Source organism: Nomia melanderi, unplaced genomic scaffold (genome assembly GCF_051020985.1).
Source record: "Nomia melanderi isolate GNS246 unplaced genomic scaffold, iyNomMela1 scaffold0928, whole genome shotgun sequence".
NCBI classification, from domain to species: Eukaryota; Metazoa; Arthropoda; class Insecta; order Hymenoptera; family Halictidae; genus Nomia; species Nomia melanderi.
The window spans coordinates 10,001-17,500 of NW_027476042.1; the positions used below are offsets into that span (position 1 = coordinate 10,001).

At 49.8% G+C, this 7,500-nt stretch overlaps 1 non-coding gene across 1 annotated transcript; it reads left to right on the forward strand.

Moving 5' to 3' along the window:
• Window positions 1-5,472: 5,472 nt before the first annotated feature.
• Window positions 5,473-5,627, forward strand: LOC143176873 (5.8S ribosomal RNA). Its single transcript, XR_013001374.1, has one exon. It is a non-coding gene; the product is annotated as a 5.8S ribosomal RNA (ribosomal RNA).
• Window positions 5,628-7,500: the final 1,873 nt, after the last annotated feature.

Here is a 7,500-nt window from a genome sequence, read left to right on the forward strand (position 1 = left end):
ACGAAACACTCTCTCGTCGTGGAATCCCCGCGTCGGAGAGTAAAACGCGAATTCATAGTATGGAAACTTACGTCTCTCGACGATGGGACGATCCACGCGAAGAGTTGTTACGTGCACGCGTATGGTGCGATTGCGTCGATTCGCTTTTCTGTACGGGGAGTAATAGAACGTTGAGTTGACTTATCGGGTCTTCGTTGGAATTACCGTCGCTGGCATTGTAAACTCCAGATGACCTTGTGATTCCTTCGTCGGGCACTGGTAAAGGGTGGCGATGATGCGTTCTATAATAGAAATACCCGTCGTAGCGTTTCTTCCGAGTCAACCCGCTCACGAAACTCTCTCTCGTCGTGGAATCCCCGCGTCGGAGAGTAAAACGCGAATTCATACTATGAAAACTTACGTCTCTCGACGATGGGACGATCCACGCGAAGAGTTGTTTACGTGCACGCGTATGGTGCGATTGCGTCGATTCGCTTTTCTGTACGGGGAGAAATAGAACGTTGAGTTGACTTATCGGGTCTTCGTTGGAATTACCGTCGCTGGCATTGTAAACTCCAGATGACCTTGTGATTCCTTCGTCGGGCACTGGTAAAGGGTGGCGATGATGCGTTCTATAATAGAAATACCCGTCGTAGCGTTTCTTCCGAGTCAACCCGCTCACGAAACTCTCTCTCGTCGTGGAATCCCCGCGTCGGAGAGTAAAACGCGAATTCATACTATGAAAACTTACGTCTCTCGACGATGGGACGATCCACGCGAAGAGTTGTTTACGTGTACGCGTATGGTGCGATTGCGTCGATTCGCTTTTCTGTACGGGGAGAAATAGAACGTTGAGTTGACTTATCGGGTCTTCGTTGGAATTACCGTCGCTGGCATTGTAAACTCCAGATGACCTTGTGATTCCTTCGTCGGGCACTGGTAAAGGGTGGCGATGATGCGTTCTATAATAGAAATACCCGTCGTAGCGTTTCTTCCGAGTCAACCCGCTCACGAAACTCTCTCTCTCGTCGTGGAATCCCCGCGTCGGAGAGTAAAACGCCGAAGGCTTACTATGAAACTTACGTCTCTCGACGATGGGACGATCCACGCGAAGAGTTGTTACGTGCACGCGTATGGTGCGATTGCGTCGATTCGCTTTTCTGTACGGGGAGTAATAGAACGTTGAGTTGACTTATCGGGTCTTCGTTGGAATTACCGTCGCTGGCATTGTAAACTCCAGATGACCTTGTGATTCCTTCGTCGGGCACTGGTAAAGGGTGGCGATGATGCGTTCTATAATAGAAATACCCGTCGTAGCGTTTCTTCCGAGTCAACCCGCTCACGAAACTCTCTCTCGTCGTGGAATCCCCGCGTCGGAGAGTAAAACGCGAATTCATACTATGAAAACTTACGTCTCTCGACGATGGGACGATCCACGCGAAGAGTTGTTTACGTGCACGCGTATGGTGCGATTGCGTCGATTCGCTTTTCTGTACGGGGAGAAATAGAACGTTGAGTTGACTTATCGGGTCTTCGTTGGAATTACCGTCGCTGGCATTGTAAACTCCAGATGACCTTGTGATTCCTTCGTCGGGCACTGGTAAAGGGTGGCGATGATGCGTTCTATAATAGAAATACCCGTCGTAGCGTTTCTTCCGAGTCAACCCGCTCACGAAACTCTCTCTCGTCGTGGAATCCCCGCGTCGGAGAGTAAAACGCGAATTCATACTATGAAAACTTACGTCTCTCGACGATGGGACGATCCACGCGAAGAGTTGTTTACGTGCACGCGTATGGTGCGATTGCGTCGATTCGCTTTTCTGTACGGGGAGAAATAGAACGTTGAGTTGACTTATCGGGTCTTCGTTGGAATTACCGTCGCTGGCATTGTAAACTCCAGATGACCTTGTGATTCCTTCGTCGGGCACTGGTAAAGGGTGGCGATGATGCGTTCTATAATAGAAATACCCGTCGTAGCGTTTCTTCCGAGTCAACCCGCTCACGAAACTCTCTCTCGTCGTGGAATCCCCGCGTCGGAGGGTAAAACGCGATATATAATAGTATATGCCAGTGGTTCGCGCGCGTCGTCTCTGAGATACGCGGTCGACAGAGTTCCGAAAACACGTGATGTGCCACGATTTCCGTGCGTCTTACATCTTTCGACGATGGGACGATCCACGCGAAGAGAACGTTCGTGCTTGCGTGAGGTGCAACAGCGTCGATTCGCTTTTCTGTACGGGGAGAAATAGAACGTTGAGTTGACTTATCGGGTCTTCGTTGGAATTACCGTCGCTGGCATTGTAAACTCCAGATGACCTTGTGATTCCTTCGTCGGGCACTGGTAAAGGGTGGCGATGATTCGTTCTATAATAGTAATACCCGTCGTAGCGTTTCGACCGATGTCACCCGCCACGAATGTCTCTCTCGACGTGGAAACCCCGCGCCGAAGAGTAAACGCGAAGGCTTACCATACGAAAGAAAACGGTATTATACGCCTGTGGTATGTGCGTCTCGGCTCTGTGATACGCGATCGGCAGAGTTACAAAAAAACGTTGATGGGCCACGATTTCCGTGCGTCTTACATCTTTCGACGATGGGACGATCCACGCGAAGAGTAGTTACGTGCTCGCGCGAGGTGCGATAGCGTCGATTCGCTTTTCTGTACGGGGAGAAATAGAACGATGAGTTGACTTATCGGGTCTTCGTTGGAATTACCGTCGCTGGCATTGTAAACTCCAGATGACCTTGTGATTCCTTCGTCGGGCACTGGTAAAGGGTGGCGATGATTCGTTCTATAATAGAAATACCCGTCGTAGCGATTCGGCCGAGACACCCGCCACGAAACTCTCTCTCGTCGTGGAATCCCCATGTCGGAGAGTAAAACGCGAAGGCTAACTATATAAGAAACATATAGTATTATTTATGCCTGTGGTTCTCCGTTTGTCCTACTCTCAGATACGCGACTCGGAGAGTTACGAATAATCGTGATGGACCACGATTTCTGTACGTCTTACATCTTTCGACGATGGGACGATCCACGCGAAGAGATCATTCCTGCTTGCGTGAGGTGCGATAGCGCCGATTCGCTTTTCTGTACGGGGAGAAATAGAACGATGAGTTGACTTATCGGGTCTTCGTTGGAATTACCGTCGCTGGCATTGTAAACTCCAGATGACCTTGTGATTCCTTCGTCGGGCACTGGTAAAGGGTGGCGATGATTCGTTCTATAATAGAAATACCCGTCGTAGCGATTCGGCCGTGTCACCCGCCACGAAAATCTCTCTCGTCGTGGAATCCCCGCGTCGTAGAGTAAACGCGAAGGCTTGCTATAGAAGACTATAGTTTATACGCCTGTGGTTCACCGGTTGCCTGCTCTCCGGGGTACGCGATCGCGCAGGAGTTACGGAAGAACTTGATGGGCCACGATCTCCAAGCGGCTATATCTTTCGACGATGGGACGATTCACGCGAAGAGAACGTTCGTGCATGCGTGAGGTGCGATAGCGTTGATTCGCTTGTCTGTACGGGGAGAAATAGAACGATGAGTTGACTTATCGGGTCTTCGTTGGAATTACCGTCGCTGGCATTGTAAACTCCAGATGACCTTGTGATTCCTTCGTCGGGCACTGGTAAAGGGTGGCGATGATTCGTTCTATAATAGAAATACCCGTCGTAGCGTTTCGACCGATGTCACCCGCCACGAAATTCTCTCTCGTCGTGGAATCCCCGCGTCGGAGAGTAACCGCCGAAGGCTTGCTATAGAAGACTATAGTTTATACGCCTGTGGTTCACCGGTTGCCGGCTCTCCGGGGCACGCGATCGCGCGAAGGTTACGGAGGGACGTGAAGCGCCCGAGCAATGAAACGTCCGCAGGAGGAAACGAGCAACCGCCGAACATTGTTTCGCGACGTTTCCATAATGTATTGTCGTTTCGCTCGCATCCCGCTTCTTTCCCCTAGTTTCCTCGACGCGTAGTTTCGCAGCCTTAGTGGACGAATCATTCTCGATTCGAGGAAAGATATGCAGTGGGGCGTGCAATGAGCCCGCCAGAGACCACGATCTCCAATGCGTCTTTACATCTTTCGACGATGGGATGATCCACGCGAAGAGAACGTTCGTGCTTGCGCGAGGTGCGTTAGCGTCGATTCGCTTTTCTGTACGGGGAGAAATAGAACGATGAGTTGACTTATCGGGTCTTCGTTGGAATTACCGTCGCTGGCATTGTAAACTCCAGATGACCTTGTGATTCCTTCGTCGGGCACTGGTAAAGGGTGGCGATGATTCGTTCTATAATAGAAATACCCGTCGTAGCGATTCGGCCGAGTCACCCGCCACGAAACTGTCTCTCTTTCGTCGTGGAAACCCCGCGTCGGAGAGTAAAACGCGCGAAGGCTGTGACTGTAACATATATATATACAGTATACAATGCCTGTGGTTTTTGCGCGTGTCGGCTCTTCGGTATACGCGATCGGCCAGAGTTACGGAGGGACGGTGAAGCGCACGAGAAATTGAAACGGCCGCACGATTGGAACCGAGCAACCGTCGAACATTGTTTCGCGACGTTTCCATAATGCGTTTTCGTTTCGCTCGCATACCGCTTCTTTTCCCCTAGTCTCTGAGACGCGTTTTCGAGCCGTTCTTCTACTATCGATTCTCGTAGAGAGAAGGGACCGGGTAGTCTGGAAGTGGAACCCGCATCTTGCGTGTACCGTACACGGAATTGAGAGGACCGGCCGTGAAGCTCGTTTTAAAGCCGTGCGTCTGACACCCAACTCTTGCGCGCCAATTTCGCGGCAAGAGATAATATGGGACGAATGACCGGCAAAGAGCCAGCTGTGAAGTCTGTTTTTTTAATCGAATCCGTGGACGTGTGTATGCCGTAGCGTCGCTCGTCGTGTTCGTTCATGGTCGTTCCGAGAGAAAGAACGAAAGCGGTAACGAAGGGACCGGCCGTGAAGCTCGTTTTAAAGCCGCGCGTCTGACACCCAACTCTTGCGCGCCAATTTCGCGGCAAGAGATAACATGGGACGAATGACCGGCAAAGAGCCAGCTGTGAAGTCTTTTTTCATTATTTGCTTTCAATCGATCGATCGGTACGATTCGTGCAACGTTTCGCGCGATGCGACGCGAAAACATGCGCGCAACAATAGATGCGTCTGATCGGAAGAACGCGAGGGTCGACTGCACGCGATGGATTCAGTATCGGGTAGGATACAAAATATATCCCCGTCGTTTCCACGCGTGCGAGTCTTCTGCGTCTTTCGCGGGTTTTTGAATGCACTATACGCCCGGAACGTCGAGAAATATACATATTACTTGAACGTTTTTCGTCTCGAAAGGCTTCGGTGTCGTCTCCAAGGCGACGCCTGAATCTCCTTCGCGCGCTGGTCGGAGATTCAGGTATCAACTTTTATCTTCTCTTTGAAAGAAGAGAGATATTAGGTCGAACAAATGAGAATAAAATTATATATGTGAAATATAAAATTTATACGATTACCCTGAACGGTGGATCACTTGGCTCGTGGGTCGATGAAGAACGCAGCTAATTGCGCGTCAACGTGTGAACTGCAGGACACATGAACATCGACATTTCGAACGCACATTGCGGTCCACGGATACAATTCCTGGACCACGCCTGGCTGAGGGTCGTTTACGTACCATACACTGCTTGCGTAGCTCTGTCAAATCCCCGCCGTCGTTCACCTCTTCGGATCGAACGTTTTTTTACCGAAGGGCGCAAAGAACGTTTCTGAGTCGGGTTAAGAGAAGGATGCTACGTACGAGCGAACGATGGGTGTCTCGTCGGCGTTTGTCGCGGACACGCGAAAATTCTGTGAATTTCACGGACAGTGTACGTTCTAGTTGTTGCAAAACGATCGGAATCGTTTGTATGGACTCGCGTGAGTGTTCGCGGCGTCGTGCGTCGTTCAATTACGACCGCCCGCGGATACCGCTCCACTGCGATATGGATCTGAGCGACAACTTTTTCGGCTGTTCGTGAGATGAACGGTTTCGTGTGTTTAGAAAAATTTTTTTTCCCGCGCTCCCGACGTCACCTGAAATGATGCGTCAGAGGTGAAAGAAAATATTAAGAAGTCGAGAGAGAGAGAGACTACACACGTTTTATTCATATTTTGTATACCGTGCGTGAGACGGATGTGCACGACACGTCGTATGTCGGTATATTACCGACTGGCCCCAGGGAGATTGTTTTCTTCCTCTCTTACGAATGAGATGTACGTTTCGGAGGATCGTCGTTACCGAAACACACGGCAAAACGAGACTTCTCGCAGCAGAACCTTTATACACAATACACATCGACTCTTTTTACCCCGAGAGAGAGAGAAAAGGTGTATTTCTTTTTTTTATTTTTCGAATTCGACGCACGAACGCTTTGACGACTGGAGAAAAACACGGTGTGTGTTAAAATCGTGCGGGACGAGCATGCGTATTCGTAACGGGTCGAATAGTTCTTATTCCCCGTCGTCGCGTGTCCTCGCTGGACCACCACCGTGCGCTTCCGCCACGTTCAGTTGAATTTCGAAATATATATATATAAAAAGAATCACCATATACTCTCTTTCGGGAGGTGTATTTTTATCGGTTTCTGCTATAGAGAAGAGACGGAGATCGTGTTGTGAGGTGTAACGTTTCTGTATCCCCGTTTCGGAGGATCGTCGTTATCGGCGGAACACACGTCAAAACGAGACTTCTCGCAGAACCTTTATACACAATACACATCGACTCTTTTACCCCGAGAGAGAGAAAAGGTGTTTTTCTTTTTTTTTTATTTTTCGAATTCGACGCACGAACGCTTTGACGACTGGAGAAAAACACGGTGTGTGTTAAAATCGTGCGGGACGAGCATGCGTATTCGTAACGGGTCGAATAGTTCTTATTCCCCGTCGTCGCGTGTCCTCGCTGGACCACCACCGTGCGCTTCCGCCACGTTCAGTTGTATTTCGAAATATATATATATATAAAAAGAATCACCATATACTCTCTTTCGGGAGGTGTATTTTTATCGGTTTCTGCTATAGAGAAGAGACGGACGATCGTGTGTGACACCACGTGGTAACGTTTCCGTATCCCCGTAAAATACGTTTATCTTTTCTCGTAGAAAAGAGAGAGGAAGAGGCAGGAGCTCCTCTTTGGCGAGGCTTTCGAACGTCGCGTCCCGTCCGCCGGAATATAATGATATAAATATATAACCGCCGCCGACTTTGTGCGAAAGCGTTGAAACGAACGCGTCGGTCGCCCCATGGTGTGTGTTTGTCGTGTCTTCTTTTCCTCTTCTGCACTTCTCTTCACTGTCGATCGCGAGACCGCGCGAGATCCGCTTCGGTCGTCCAGTCCCCGAAAATTCTTCTCGGACGGGCGTTAAAGTTAACCGGAGCGCGAGATCGTCTAGCGAGAGTCTTTTTCGCGATCGAGTAAAATGTGATAGAAGAAGGAGAAGAGTGTAAAAAGAGAATATAGACACGCGACGCAGCAGAGACCACTGGTGAGGCGCATAAGACGC